Raw genomic sequence first — 15,288 nt, 5'->3', positions numbered from 1 at the left:
AACTTGTTGAAACAACTCTGAGGATTTCCTTGACCTCTTCTTCATGGCTGCACAAGTGGCACAGCTTTTAACATAGTCCTCAATGTCTTTTTTCATTTTCGGCTACCAAAATTGCCTTCTGGCCAGATGCAGGGTTTTCAAATAGCCAAAGTGCCCTGCCTGCTTAAAATCATGACTTCCTCTGCCAGGAAGTCCCCCCCCCCCCCAAGGGATACATTTTAGCTCAAAATTGAACCATTTGAAATATTGTGCCCGATGAACTTGCTTTGGAGAGGGTTTTCATGGGGTCTTGAATGCCTCTAGGTTCTTATGATCAGTCCATACTTCAAACGGCACATGACTACCCTCAAGAAAGTGTCTCCAGGTCAGTAGGGCCCATGGACCGCATAGGCTTTCCCTTTTAAGATTTTCATCCATTAAATAGTTTCCAAGAGTTTGTTAAAAAGTAGCTCTTTTAAAGTCTAAGACATTGATTTGATTATGTACTGTTACTTGCATTTGCATTATATTGAATTCCAGTATGGCATGATCACTCCTACCCAAATTCTGACAACTTCAACTCCCTCTATCACTTCTCTGTTAGTAAGAATTAGGTACAGTATAGCTGTCCCTCTAGTTTCCTCCTCACCCCTTTGGATGACAGTTGTCAACTAGGTAGGCCAGGAACTTGTTCAAACTCCCACTTGATGCAGAGTTTGTCTCCCAGTTGATGTCAGGATAGTTAAAGTTTTCCATTACTATTGTGGTATGTTTCCTACATATATTGGTTAACTGATTAGCAAAAAAGTTCATCTATTTCTTCTGCTTGGTTGGGTAGCCTGTAGTATACTCCTATGGCAATTCTTTTTTTTTAATTGATCCATTTCCTTTTTAGGATGCTTTTGTCCTTGGTTTCATGCACTTCTATAGTGATGTGGTGATCTCTTATATATAATGCAACTTCACTTTCTATTTTGTTAGGACTGTTTCTTTTGAACAATTTGTATCCTTGTTACAGTGAAAGACCGAAATTGGTGAATGTCGACATTCACCGGTGAATGTCGACATTCACCAAATACGTCGGTGAAAGACCGAATATTTCATTACATTGTTTTACATTCGGACCTTCACCGGTGTATGTCGACAATCACAGATATGCTCTGGTGGAAGTCAAAAAGAGAGGAGAAAAGCCGACAATGAGGCGACTGGCTATCTCCCGCCAAATCCTTAAAGAGCCGAGTGGCTATCTCCCGCCAAATCCTTAAAGAGCCGAGTGGCTATCTCCCGCCAAATCCTTAAAGAGCCGAGTGGCTATCTCCCGCCAAATCCTTAAAGAGGCGACTGGCTATCTCCCGCCAAATCCTTAAAGAGGCGAGTTGAAGCGAGTTGAAATCCTTAAAGAGGTGAGTTGATGCGAGTTGAAATCCTTAAAGAGGCGAGTTGAAGCGAGTTGAAATCCTTAAAGAGGCGAGTTGAAGCGAGTTGAAATCCTTAAGAGTTGAAATCCTTAAAGAGGCGAGTTGAAATCCTTAAGAGTTGAAATCCTTAAAGAGGCGAGTTGAAATCCTTAAGAGTTGAAATCCTTAAAGAGGCGAGTTGAAGCGAGTTGAAATCCTTAAGAGTTGAAATCCTTAAAGAGGCGAGTGGCAGCTTTGTCCGTGTTATGTGTTTGATGGTGCGAGCAACGTTTTATCAATGGATACTGCGGTGAATCGTGATCTTTTTATTGAAAAGTTAAATGCATTAATTGCGGGGAAACGAGAAGACAATTGTTTTTATTTTTCTCAAGAAAAGTACTCTAAAATACTTTCTGAAGTGGTTTCTGCTAAAACTAAGTGCAGTACACCTTTGGATTACAGACGATTACAACGTTTTGATGTTTTAAAAATTAATGAAGAGAAGTTAATTGTACCATTAAAACAAGGAGAAACAAATATACAGTATTATGTTACCAATGAGGAATTGTTCAGTATACTATATGAAACTCACACCAGAATAGGCCACGGAGGAAGAACACGTATGCTTAAAGAATTGCAAGTTAAATACAAAAATGTTACATATGAAGTTGTAATGTTGTATTTAAATTTATGCAAACAGTGTCAAATGAAACACAGTGCACCTAAGAAAGGTATTGTTGTGAAACCAATGGTCAGTTCTGAGTTAAACTCAAGATGTCAAGTTGATCTGATAGATCTGCAGTCAAACAGCGATGGCGAATATAAGTTCATAATGGTTTATCAAGATCATTTAACTAAGTTTGTCCAGCTACGACCTTTGAAAACCAAGAGAGCTGAAGAAGTAGCGTATCACGTTCTTTCAATATTTTTAACATTTGGTGCTCCAGTAATATTGCAATCAGATAATGGTAGAGAATTCAGTAATCAAGTCATATCCGAACTATGCGCTATGTGGAAAGATGTTAAGATAGTTCATGGAAAGCCTCGTCACAGTCAAACACAAGGCTCAGTTGAAAGGGCCAATCAGGATATACAGAATATGCTATCTGCATGGATGAACAATAACAATACAAATAAATGGTCAGATGGTTTACCCTTTGTTCAATTTGCCAAGAACACTACATACCACAAAGGAATACGCCAAAGTCCTTATGAAGCCATGTTTGGCGTTAAGGCAAAAAGAGGCATAGCATCGTCTTTTTTGCCTAGCGAACAAATCGCAAATATTGAAACCGAAGAACAACTCGAAGAAATTGCCAATACTTGTGAAACCGAAAAACAGCTTGAAGAAACTGTTAATACTTCTGAAAAAAATTTGAGCGGTGGTCATACGGAAAACCATATTTCAAGGGAAAATATTGAAGAGGACCTGCATTTTACTACGTTTCCACATCAACTTCTAACTGGAAAACACGAGTTAATTTCAAAAAAAAGAGCGGCCGCGAAAGAGAATCTTTCACTGCAAGCAAACAAAATGTTACGGACCTCACAAAAACAATTTCCTCCTGCTCAAATTGGCGATAGTGTACGTGTACAAGTCCCTGATGTCGACCGTGGTCGTACAGATAGCCGAAATGTGTTAGCGGTTGTTGTTGGAATAGAAGACTCCGACTTCTATAAACTGGCAAATAAAAATGGTACCCTCAGGCAGCTTTACACACGTAACCAGTTCGTAATTTGTAAAGAAAAGTTACTTCCCCTGAATGAGATTTCCGTTCAAGAAATTGCGCTGAGAGAAGCAGCTGCAGCTAATTCGAGAAGCGGCGGGCAAGGCTATACACGCTGTCATTGCAAAAGGAAGTGTTCCACAAATAAATGCAGTTGCAAAAGCAAGGGACTTCAGTGTAATTCAAAGTGTCATAATAGTTTCAGTTGTTGCAATAAATAAGTTTTTATTCACATAATTGAATAAGTTTTTTATTAATATTATTTTCTTTTCTTATTTAAAATGTACTGTTTGGTCACTCCTCTCGCAAAGAGAGGCGAAAACGTTACGTCACCGAAATACGGAGAAGAAAAAATAAATCTCCGACATGTCCAACATTCACCATTAGTACTTGGTGAATGTCGACATTCGCCGGTGTAAGTCAGAAATAAGGGTATTTAGCAAATATTTCGGACATACACCAAGCGACTATGTGAATGTCGACATTCACCAGATTTCGGTCTTTCACCGTAACATCCTCATTAATATGTTCTAGTTATGAGTTTCATCCCATCAAGATGGCAACTACATTGCATCTACTATCTGTATAATAGTATTTCAAATTCACCCTGTTTGTTTTACAGACTTTGAGCATCAATGTATAAGCATCTGAGTTCCTTATGGCCAACCCTGCATATACTTTCTACATCTCCTATTTTATATATGAGTTTTTCTTCCTCCCCATCATTCGGTACCCCATTGTTTGACTGGTTTTCTTGGGGTTTATGCTTGGAATTAGGTCCTAAGGATCCTAAAGCTTAGTTACCCTCTTTCCTCAATTTTAATTTAAAGTCCTTCTAATAAATTGAGTCAGTCATTTTCCAAATACATATTTCCCAGTTCTTTTGAGGTGCAGCTCATCCCTTGCCAAAAGCCCTTCATGTAGGACCATGGCCGAGAGGTTCTCTTGGCAGCATTGATCCATAAGATTCATTTCTGGAATACTTTGTTCTCTCATTGGCTGTTGACCTTTCATGGGAAATACAGGTGAAAACATCACTTGTGCACCTAACTCCTTAACTTTCTTGCCAAGTTGCTCATAATCCCTCAATATTGTTTTCAGGTTCATTATTGAGGTTTTTTGTCCCTATGTGAAGGAGAAGAAAAGAAGTAACCTTTGGACTTGTTTATTTTACTAAGGTTCTTAGCCACATCTTTGATTTTTTGCTCCAAGGAGATAGTATACCTTTCTTGATTGAATGTCTGGTCTATAGATGGTTGGTTCTGCTCCCCTGAGAATTGAACTTCCTATCACCAACATTTGCCTTTTATCCCTAGAGAAGTCTGGGCTACTTTTTTACCTATTACACACAGCAGTACTTGAAGATGCCACTTTTTTTAGGACAATTGATGATGCCTCTGCATGCTGTTTTCCAGCTGTTGGCTACAAAATCAATTGCTCAGCTCCAGTGGGCTGCTCTGGAGTGGGTTGGATTAGACAACAACAGGGGCTTTGTTCTTGCTTGCAGTTTTCTTCTGGGAATGACATGTTTCCATTAGTCTTCTTCTAAAGGTTTACTTGCAGGATGAATTCTTTTAGTTGTTTATTCATTGTTATGTTGAATTTGGTTATAGCCTTTTTTCTTATGTTGGATTTTTACATTTTGTAGGTTGAGTTTCAGAGTGGGTAGAGTTGCCTCTAGACCCTTTACTTTTCCCCCCTAGTAATTCAATTATTTTACAATGGTATGTGTAGTTTAGGTTTTCTATGGGCATAAACACATACATGGACTTATTTTACAAATCACAAGAGTATCAGACTCTTTTTCCATGTTTCTTTTTGCTAATCCTTTTAAGTCTTAATTTTTTTTAAATTTACAAAATGCAGAAGATGTTACCCCAAAAAATATTTTTTAAGGAAAAAATCTATTAAAATTCTAAAAGTTTGTTTAAAAATTTAAAATTTTCTGTGTTGAATAGGGCTTAAATGAGAATGAGATTGCTTTCTGGATATAGTTTGTAATCCACAGATGTATAAAATTGATAGATGCATATATAAAATAACAGATAAATAAAGATTAAATTAAATTTCAGCTGAGAGGTAAAATAGTATTTCAGCTGAAAATAAAAAATATATAAAAATATTAGCAGCTTGTAGTTATTGCAAAAGTATGTAACAGTATGCACTTTGGTTTTAGTAAAAATGTAAGAAAGATGTTTTATTATTATTTTGTATTTTTAATAAAAATATTTTTATTTTTATTAAGGGACGCAGTGGCTCAGTGGCTAAGATGCTGAACTTGTTGATCAGAAAGGTGGGCAGTTCGGCGGTTCGAATCCATAGTGCTGCGTAATGGAATGAGCTCTCTTTACTTGTCCCAGCTTCTGCCAACCTAGCAGTTCTAAAGCATGTAAAAATGCAAGTAAAAAAATAGAGACCACCTTTGGTGGGAAGGTAACAGCGTTCTGTGCGCCTTCGGTGTTTAGTCATGCTGGCCACATGACCACGGAGGACATTTTCGGACAGTGCTGGCTCTTTGGCTTTGAAACGGAGATAATCACAGCCCCCTAGAATCGGGAACGACTAGCACATATGTGGGAGGGGAACCTTTACTTCTATCTAAGAAAGAAAAGAAAAAAAGAAATTTGCCTTTTATATTGAAAAGTTAAAGAATTCACTTCTGCTGTGGTTTGTCTCCTCACTCTTCAGCATAACAAGGGATAGGGAGGCTTAACAAAGGGAAAGTTTCTTTTCAACAAGGAATGCCGAACACAAGCCTGAAATTTGCAGAATGGATGGTGATATTTTTGCAGAAAGGATTTTGCAGAGAGGAGATTTTGCAGAATTTTTGCAGTGCTTTGCTCCTAGCCCTCTACTCCCCATCTTAAAAAGTTCATTTCTATCCTCCCTGTCATGAAGGGCCCCTAATTATCCCTTTTCCTCCCTGCCTTCTTGTGCTGTTTTCCTTCCCTGCTTTTTTGTGATCCTTATTTATCCCTTTCTTCCCTGCCTTCTTATGTTCAGTACTTTCCCTTATTCTTTCTGCCTATTTGCCCTTTTCTTGCTACTGCCAGGATCTTCCTTAGGGTCAATGCACTGCTCAGTGCTCAGCCAGTCCACCTCACTGCTCCTAGCCACTAGATGTTGCTCCATCACTGCTTAATTGGTCCACCACTCAGCCTCATTGCTGGTGCATCTCTCTGCCCCCAGTTTTTGGTCCACCATACTGCCTCCAGCTGTTTCCCCAGCATTGCTCCACCACTGCTTAGCAGGAACACAATGACTGAAAAAAGAAAACTACTGCAATGTAGATAAAACTCTGGAGAAACCCAGGACCCTCATTATTGGGTTACAATAATATTAGAACTCTTTATTGGCCAAGTGTTATTTACTTCCGGTGCGTAAACTCTTAGTGTAAATCAGGATCATCATAAAATACATTCATTGTAAATCATAAGATCCAACACTTAGTGATAGCCCTAGGATGCTGCATAAACAATCAACATAAATATACTAGGATACCAAATAAAACAATATAAATTGTAAGATACAAACAACAAAATTATAGTCATAAAAAGATATAGACAATATTGGATTAAAATAATAAAACTCTGTGGATTCCTGCCACAGTGATAGGCATCACCGGGCCTCTCTCTTATCTTGTAGAGCTCGAGGACAGTCGGAATTGGAGAAGGCACATTGACCAACTCCATGGCCGCCTCTCCAACTCCACTCTTAGGCAGCCAGAAGTAACTCCTGCACGAGTTAGCCAAAGCCCTACCCAAAAGGAGTCACTCCTTCCACAGTCAACTCAACCCCAAAGACACCAGGATACTTAGCTACTTGTGTTGCAGGCCCGCAGCGAGTTGGCTCGAGAAACTCCAGCCGTGGCCTGTGAAAGGTTCCAGGAGCTTCCACCGAGCGAAGCTGCAGAGAAAACATATCCGTCCGACCTGTCCAAAGAACACCCTCCGACTGAACTGCGCAGGTCTGGCAGAGCTGCCAAAAGGTCCACCTACCTGCGTGACTACGTTACCAGTAGGATGATTCCATCTAAGAGGGGAGCGGTGTTAGATACCAGCTACAGTTATAATGGTTTCCACCAAGGTCCTCTGTTCCAGCAGGAACAGAGGTTTAATTTCATTGGTCGAAGGGTCTGACAGCTCCCTATAAAACGGTTGCTGTCAGACTCAACCTTCGCTGGATTGTACATACTTGTTCTGTTACAATAAAGAACTGTTGTTGCCTTTAGCTTCAGTGTGCCTTTCCATTACCCGATCTAACAGTCCTCAACTTACAACAGTTCAGTTAGTGATGTTCAAAGTTACAACAGCATTGAAAAAAGTGACATGATCATTTTTCATAGTTATGATCTCTGTAGCAGCCCCAGGATCATGTGATCAAAATTCAGATTCTTGGTTCATACTTATGACTGTTGCTGTGTCCTAAGGTCATGTGATCCCCTTTTGTGAGCTTTTGACAAGAAAAGTCAGTGGCGAAAGCCAGATTCACTTAACAATGGTGTTACTAACTTAGCAACAACAGTGATTCACTTAAAAGCTGTGGCAAGAAAGGTTGTAAAATGGAGCAAAACTCACTTAATAAATGTCTCACTTTACAACAAAAAATTGACTCAATTATAGTCGGAATTTGAGGACTATCTGTATTAGGATTGAATGTTTATCAATCTGTTAGTTTCTTTTTTTTCTGTTTTGTATTATGTCTTTGTTGATAAAAAATAAATAAATATGTTTTAAAAATGTAATTGGGTTAAAATAATAGAGACAGCATGTTCTGCAACTTCATTACTCGTGTTCATGGGATTCTTAAGAGAATAGTTACAATTAATTATTTTCAAATGCATTCTATACCGTTAATTTTATTATGAACAGCATAGAATGAGCTGTTCGATTCAGTTCATTACTGTTCAGTTCAGTAATAATCCTCCAATTCATTCTGTGCTTGTTTATGTAAAGTGGTGATTGTGTATCCTTATCATGCTGAAATTATTATTCTCTTAAGAATCTCATAAAAACCACGGGTAATGAGAACATAGAACATAGTCTCTAGCACTTGATTTATTTTAAGCCCAAAACCAGGGTTCCTCCGGCATAGTTGTGGGCTTAAACTGAATCCCCTACGCTAAAGTTCCTAATTTTGCTTGTGGCGTCTGGGGGTGATGCGGCAGAATAGTTTGGGTGTAGCCGGTCTAAGTGGGACCTTACCAGCGACCCATGAGAGGCTCGGAGGGGCTTCTCCCTGTAGTGGCACTTGGCGTAATGTGTTGAATTAGAAGATAATGGTCAACCTGTGTTTGCCAATCTCCCGGGCCAATCCTAGATAGGGCCTCTTTTGCAGATCTCACCATTCTCTCCGCCTGACCATTGGAATGGCGCGACCAGGGCATGTCTGATTCCCTGTGCTGCTAAGTAGGCTTCGAATTGCATGGCCGTGAATTGGTGCCCGTTGTCAGAGACCAGGACATCGGGCAGGCCATGTGTGGAGAAAAGTCTCCGTAGTACCTTGATGACCGCTTCTGCCGTAGTGGAGGTAATCAGGATTACCTCTAGCCATTTCGAGTAGGCGTCCACAACTACTAGGAATGTCTGGCCATGAACTGGGCCAGCAAAATCAATGTGCACCATAGACCACGATGTTTGAGGTCGCTCCCACTCCTTAGCAGGCGCCTCTGGGGGAGCTGGTCTTGACTTCTGGCACGGTGTGCAGGTAGCCACCCATTCTTTGATCTCCCTGTCCATGTTAGGCCACCACATGTAACTCCTGGCCAAAGACTTCATCCTGACAATTCCAGGATACCCTACGTGTAAAGCCTCTATACTGCAATGCGCAGTTTGGGTGGAACAACGACCCGGCCCCCCACAGCAAACGGCCATTAATAACAGACAATTCATCTCTCTTACAATAGTACATTTTGAAATCAGACCCCCTCCACATCCAGTTTAACATTTGTTTGATGGTGGAGTCTTTTGCAGAGTGGCGGGCAACATCACTAGAGGAGACAGGACCAGTCTCTAAGCAGTCAATAAGAAGAACTGGCATCTTGGGAGTAGGGTCTGCAAGAAGTTCTGGCAGTGGGCCACGACTCAAAGCATCGGCATGCCTCAAATGGACCCTGCTTGGTGGACGAGACCATAGGTGTAGGCCGCTAGGAAAACAGTCCATCTGGCCATCCGCAGCGATAATGACACAGGAGTAGGTGAACCCCAGCCAGCAAGCCCAGTAGCGGTTTGTGGTCCATAATTAGTTCGAAATCACGGCTGTAGAGGTACTCATGGAACCTTTTTACACTGGCCACTGCAGCCAAAGCCTCAAGGTCCAGCTGGCTGTAGTTCCACTCAGCAGCGGACAAGGTCCTTGAGTAATAGGCGAAGGGAGCCTTGGTTCCATTGGGCATGCGGTGGCTGAGGACGGCACCAAACAGGAAAGCGTCGCAAGTCAACACCAGTGGTAGGGTCTGGCTGTACTGCACCAGGAATGTGTCTGCTGACAGAAGACTTTTTACCTCAGCAAATGCAGCTGCTTCGGCTCTGCCCCAGGACCACTTCGCGTTCTTTGTCAGGAGACAATGTAAGGGCTCAGCAACGGTGGCTTTCTGTTTAAGAAAGACGCTGTAGAAATTAAGGAGCCCGAGGAATGCCTACAGCTCGGTTTGATTGCAAGGTGTAGTGGCGTCCTGGATTGTTTAATTCTTTTTAGTTTTCGGGTGAATCCCAGAGCCGTCGAGGTACCCTACGAAATTAACCCTTGGCACATTAATTTGACATTTTTCTTTTTTGAGATGGAGGCCTTTGTCTCTAATTCTGGTCAAAACAGTTCGTAAACATTTGAAAAGTTGTGCTTCATTTGCAGCCGATACCAAGATGTCATCAAAATAGGGGATGACTCTTGGAATCCTCTGCAAAAGCCGTTCCATGACTCTTTGGAACAGTCCAGGGGTGATACTAACTCCAAATTGCCGGCGGTTACATTTGAATGCACTGACCAAGTGAGCAATTGTAGCGACGTTGGCTCAGAGAGGTCTTTGGCTGTTTCAAACATTTCCCGTCCACAGTAACCCAGGAACATGTTCTTCTTGTGGCCTTCAGAAAGGCCCATGAGGTCGTTGGCTTCGAGGAAGCAGTCAAACCTCAGCATATATGATTTCCAGTGTTCGGTGACTGGGTCATACAGAGTCGGTGGGGCATGCATGGCCATTTTGTGTTCTGAGGGCATTTTGAGTTTGCCGCTCAAAAATGGCTGCTTGAAGCTGTGCTGAGCTACGGGCTGGATTTACTTGCTGGATTGCTATGCTCTTTTTGGTTCGCCTAGTTGCCTTCTAATTCCATCCTCGTCGCCAGTGTTAGATCGGGTAATGGAAAGGCACACTCAGGCTAAAGGCAACAATAGCTGTTTATTGTAACAGAACAAGTATGTACAATCCAGCGAAGCTTGATTCTGACAGCAGCTCTTTTATAGGGAGCTGTCAGACCCTTCGACCAATGAGATTAAACCTCTGTTCCTGCCGGAATAGAGGACCTTGGTGGAAACCATTATACCATTATGTAGCTAGTATCTAACAAGGACTACCTGTAACTAAAAAAAGATATTGTGTACAAATAAAAGAGAGGAAAAAAATCAAGTACTGTATTTTCTCCAAAGTTGGTGGAGACAGCGGTCATGCAACTCAGCCAGTAACCAATAGAACTGAGTCTATCAAAATGATGTCATCGCCTCTGAGGAGTGTCCTCCTGCTTTTTTAGACTCGGTTCAATTTGAACTGGATGTGCTAATTGCTCTCTCCTCAACTTTTATTGCAAGATTACTAATTGACTATCCTAAATTGTTTTAATTGGTTTATTCTCCAAAAAGATTAACTTTTAAGATTCCTGGGAAACGACAGATCGTTGTTAATAGCTCCTCTCAGAGTCTGGGCTCTCAGATAGCCCCAGGGCTTCTGGAAAGGGACTGCCAACGTCTATTTGGAGGCTTTTAGTCTCTGGACTTTGTTGAGGCTCTGCAAGGCTCCCCTGGACACAGCGCTGCCTGGCACTGGCCATTGGAGGCTCCCTTTAGCACTGCAGGCTCTGCTGGCTCTCCCTTGTTGCCTAACACTGCCAAAAGCTGCCAAACGTCACCACCACCACCAGGAACGTGCCGCGCTGCCCCTACTGACCTCCGCTGATTGCAAGCACTCCCGCCACTGCCAGATTGCTGCTACTGCTTCTCTTCACCTTTGCAGCCTCTCCGCAGAGCCCTTGCCGCCCTCGTTATTTCTGCGGCCTCTCATGGCGCCCAGCCCATAGGCTCTGTAGCCTCAGTGGTCATTTTGTTTTGGCGCGAAGAAGCTCCTGTGGCCATTTTGGATCTCCTCTTCAGTCGCAAAGTCATAAGTCCAGGCCATGGCCTCATACCGTGCCCAGGACCCACCTTGGCTCCTGCTCCCACCAATGAGCCTCCTTCCTCTGGGAATCATAGGCGCAGGACTGCCCCGGATGTTTCTCCCTCTGAGCCCCCTTCCAAGACTCCCAGGCCTAATCACAGGAACGCAGCCAATCCACCTTCTCGGGAAGATGGCAGTGTCACTCGGATTCCTCCCCCAAAGGCCAGAGGCAAGTCCAAACACATGGAATCCCAGCTGTTTCAGCCCCAGGGGCCTGTTAGCCCTATCCCTTTTCCTGACCTATCATCTGATTCAGAGGATTATCTCTCCCAAGCAGCATCCATTATCCAATCTGAGGAAGCCAGGGGCACAGGCCATTTGGGTTGTAGTGGGGAGGAATCCGAAGGTGACAGGAGCGTCACTCCAGATGGAGAACCCTTGTACCAAGAGGACATCTCCCCTCTATCATGACGACGCTGTTCTTACCTGGCATGGGTGATATCATCTCTGAAGCCATTGAGCGGGGCAGAGCAGCAGGTCTTAAGCACAGGTCTTCTAATCATTCTACTCCACGCCAGTCTGCTTCTTCTTCTAGTTCCAGACGCAGGAATGGTGATCTCTCGGCCTCTTCATCGCACGAGTTACCTGGCACGTCCAGCCAACCTTCGGTTTTCGGAGAACAGGAATGTCCTTCATGGGATTCAGACCTTTCAGAAGACGAGGGTCTTCCCCCTGACCACCTACCTTTGTCGGTCTTTTTAAACCTGCTGTCTTTTGGTCTCTTCTCTTTGAGGCCAAGAAGATCGCTGGCATACCCTTCCCCAAGGTGTCTCAGGGAATGGAAATGGACAAGGCAGACACCACTGACTCACTCTTCCTCCAGCCTGAGGTGTAAAAGGAGGTGATTCCATTGCCCAGACTCTTCATAGACGTGGTCCAGAACCAATGGGCATCACCAGGTACAGGTCCTCTCCCCAATACCTTGGACGAGTGCCTGTATAATGTGGGACCAGAACTCAGGCCTTATAGGTACCTTCTATTGACTTACCTGTAATTGGCTTGTCCTCTCCAAATGTGGCCTTGGCAGCCCCTGAGGAGGCCCTTCTCCCAGAAGACAAGAGAGTAGAACAAACTCTGGTGAAAGGACATCAGGCCTCAGCTTGGGCCACGAGGGCCCTACATCTGCCTCTTTCTTTAGTCACTCTGCTCTCTTATGGCTAAGACGACTTCAAGGGAAACTCCTGGCCCAGGATTCCAGGGTTCGCAGGGACATCAACAAATTGAAGGCAGCCCTAGAATACACCGCCGATGCTTCCTTGGACGCAGCCCATTTTGCGTCCAAGGCCATAGCGTCCTCTATCACCACCCGCTGGCTCCTTTAGCATAAGCAGTGGCAGGCGGAGGCCCGATGGAAGCTGGCCTCCTCTCCTATTCTTCGTCCCTTCTCTTTGGTCCCCCCTTGGAATCTCTACTAGTAGAGTCCAAGGATAAGTGGAAGGTCCTTCAACCGACTACTAAGAAGCAGGAGGGTCAAAGTCAATCCTTTTATCATAGGCAGCCCTTTTGTGGGCAACACAGGGGTTCCTCCAACTCCCGTCCACAACATCAGGCCCCTCCCAGACAGGGCCCCTCCCTTCTCCAACAGATCAGGCAGAAACAACAAGAAGTTCCAGCCCAGAAAGTCATTCATGGACAATCCCAACCGTTCTTATAAGAGGCAGAAGTGACTGCCTGGAGGATCTCCCGACAAGGAGACGCCTGTCAGCCTTCATAGATCATTTGGACGACATCACCAATGACGCATGGGTCAGATCCACCATCAGATTTGGCCTTCTCTTGGACTTGCACTCCAGCCCTCCAAACCACTTCATCCCATGCCCAGTCTCCAGGGATCCTCACAAGAGGCTCCTTTTAGAGCAGGCCATCCATCATCTGCTCCACATCCGGGCCACTCAACCTGTGCCTCCGGACCAGGTGAGACGGGGTTTTTACTCTTGTTTCTTTATCGTGCTGAAGTCTTTGGGGGGCTGGAGAGCAATCCTTGATCTAAACTTTCTGAATCGATTCATCAGGTACAGGAGATTCAAAATGCACTCTCTCCTATCAATCCTGGAGAGTGTGCACAAACACAATCTCCTCACATCAGTGGACCTCATGGAGCCTTACCTCCATGTGCCCATTCACAAGCAACATAGACGGTTCCTGCGCTTTGTCTATGCGGGCCATCACTTTCAGTATCGGGCCCTCCTCTTCAGGCTATCATCGGCCCCAAGGGTGTTCACCAAGCTCCTGTCAATCATAGCAGCCCACTTACAAACCAGACCCATTCGGATCTTTTGTTACCTGGACGATATTCTCCTATTGTCCAAGTCACACAACCAGGCTCTTCGGGATCTCCAGGACACCTTGCAGGTGCTCCAACAGGTAGGGTTCTCCATAAATCAGGAGAAGAGTCACCTTGTTCCCACCTCACGTTTGGTGCACTTGGGAGCCCTCATCGACTCTTCCCAAGGGAGGGTCTTTCTGTCCCGGGAACCCCAGATCAGCCTCAGGGACTTGGCCTACAAGGTGCGGAGGAGACAGCTGGTCCGCCTTCTCCAGCTATCTCAGCTGCTGGGGAAGATGGTCTCATGTTTCTCCATCGTCCCTTGGGTGCGGCTTCACAGCCGCTGCCTTCGGTGGTTTCTTCTCCCATTCCAGAAGACCAACAGCAGCTGTTCCCTAGTGAAAGTCAGGTTGACTCCAGAGGTACCCCAATCTCTGGACTAGTGGGTCTCCCCGGCCATCTCTCGTGGGTCCCTCTTCAGGGAACCTCCACGTCTCGCCACGACAGACGCAAGCTTAATGGGTTGGGACGCACACTTAGAAGATCAGATGGCTCAGGTTCTCTGGTCCAATTCCGACATTTCCCACAGTATGAATTGGCTAGAATTAAGGCCATCCATCTGGCTCTCCTTCAGTTCCAGTCCTCACTTCGCAACACTCACGTACTGATTCAGACAGACAACACAACGGCCAAGGCTCACGTCAACCGCCAAGGGGGGACGAGGGCAGTATCTCTTATGGAGTCTGCATTTCGTCTAGGGATCTGGGCGGAAGCCAATCTTCTCTTACTCTACACCAAACACATCTCAGGCATGGATAACACCCAGGCAGACTGGTTGAGCCACACAATAATCGATCCTGCAGAGTGGAGCCTGAACCATCACAGCTTCAGACAGCTGTCATCCAGGTACGGGACTCTGGTGCTAGACCTATTCGCGACGGCATCCAACAAGCATCTGCCCATGTACCTGTCTCATTACATGACACCAGGCGCGGAAGGGATGCCCTAAGGTGCAGGTGGCCTCATGGTCTCCTGTACGCTTTCCCTCCCTTCCCCCTGATAAAGAGAGTGATCCGGAAAATGATAGAGGAAGAAGCCGAACGCATCCTAATTGCCCCTCATTGGCCACGCCGACCCTAGTATGCGGACCTGGTCAATCTCTCAGTAGATCCAGTGTGCCGTCTCCCAGTGATACCATCCCTACTACATCAGGGCTCCATTCATCATTCCGACCTGCCTTGGCTCCCCCTGACCGCATGGAGACTGAGCAGGCAGTCTTGAGGGCGGTAACCTTTCTGAAACTGTAATTTGGACTATTCAGGCTTTTCGCCGCCCAGCCACTAACAGAATCTACAAATCAATGTGACAGACTTTCATTACTTGGTGTCTTTCTCAAAATACCAACCCCCTGGATGCCGCAGTCCCTCAGGTTTTGGAATGTTTACAACAGGGGCTTGACAGGGGGCTCTCGCCAAACACTCTAAGGCGACAGGTGTCAGC

The sequence above is a fragment of the Natrix helvetica genome (genome assembly GCF_964273705.1).
Source record: "Natrix helvetica genome assembly, chromosome: Z".
In the NCBI taxonomy this organism is placed as follows: domain Eukaryota; kingdom Metazoa; phylum Chordata; class Lepidosauria; order Squamata; family Natricidae; genus Natrix; species Natrix helvetica.
This window is presented reverse-complemented; position numbering follows the sequence as displayed.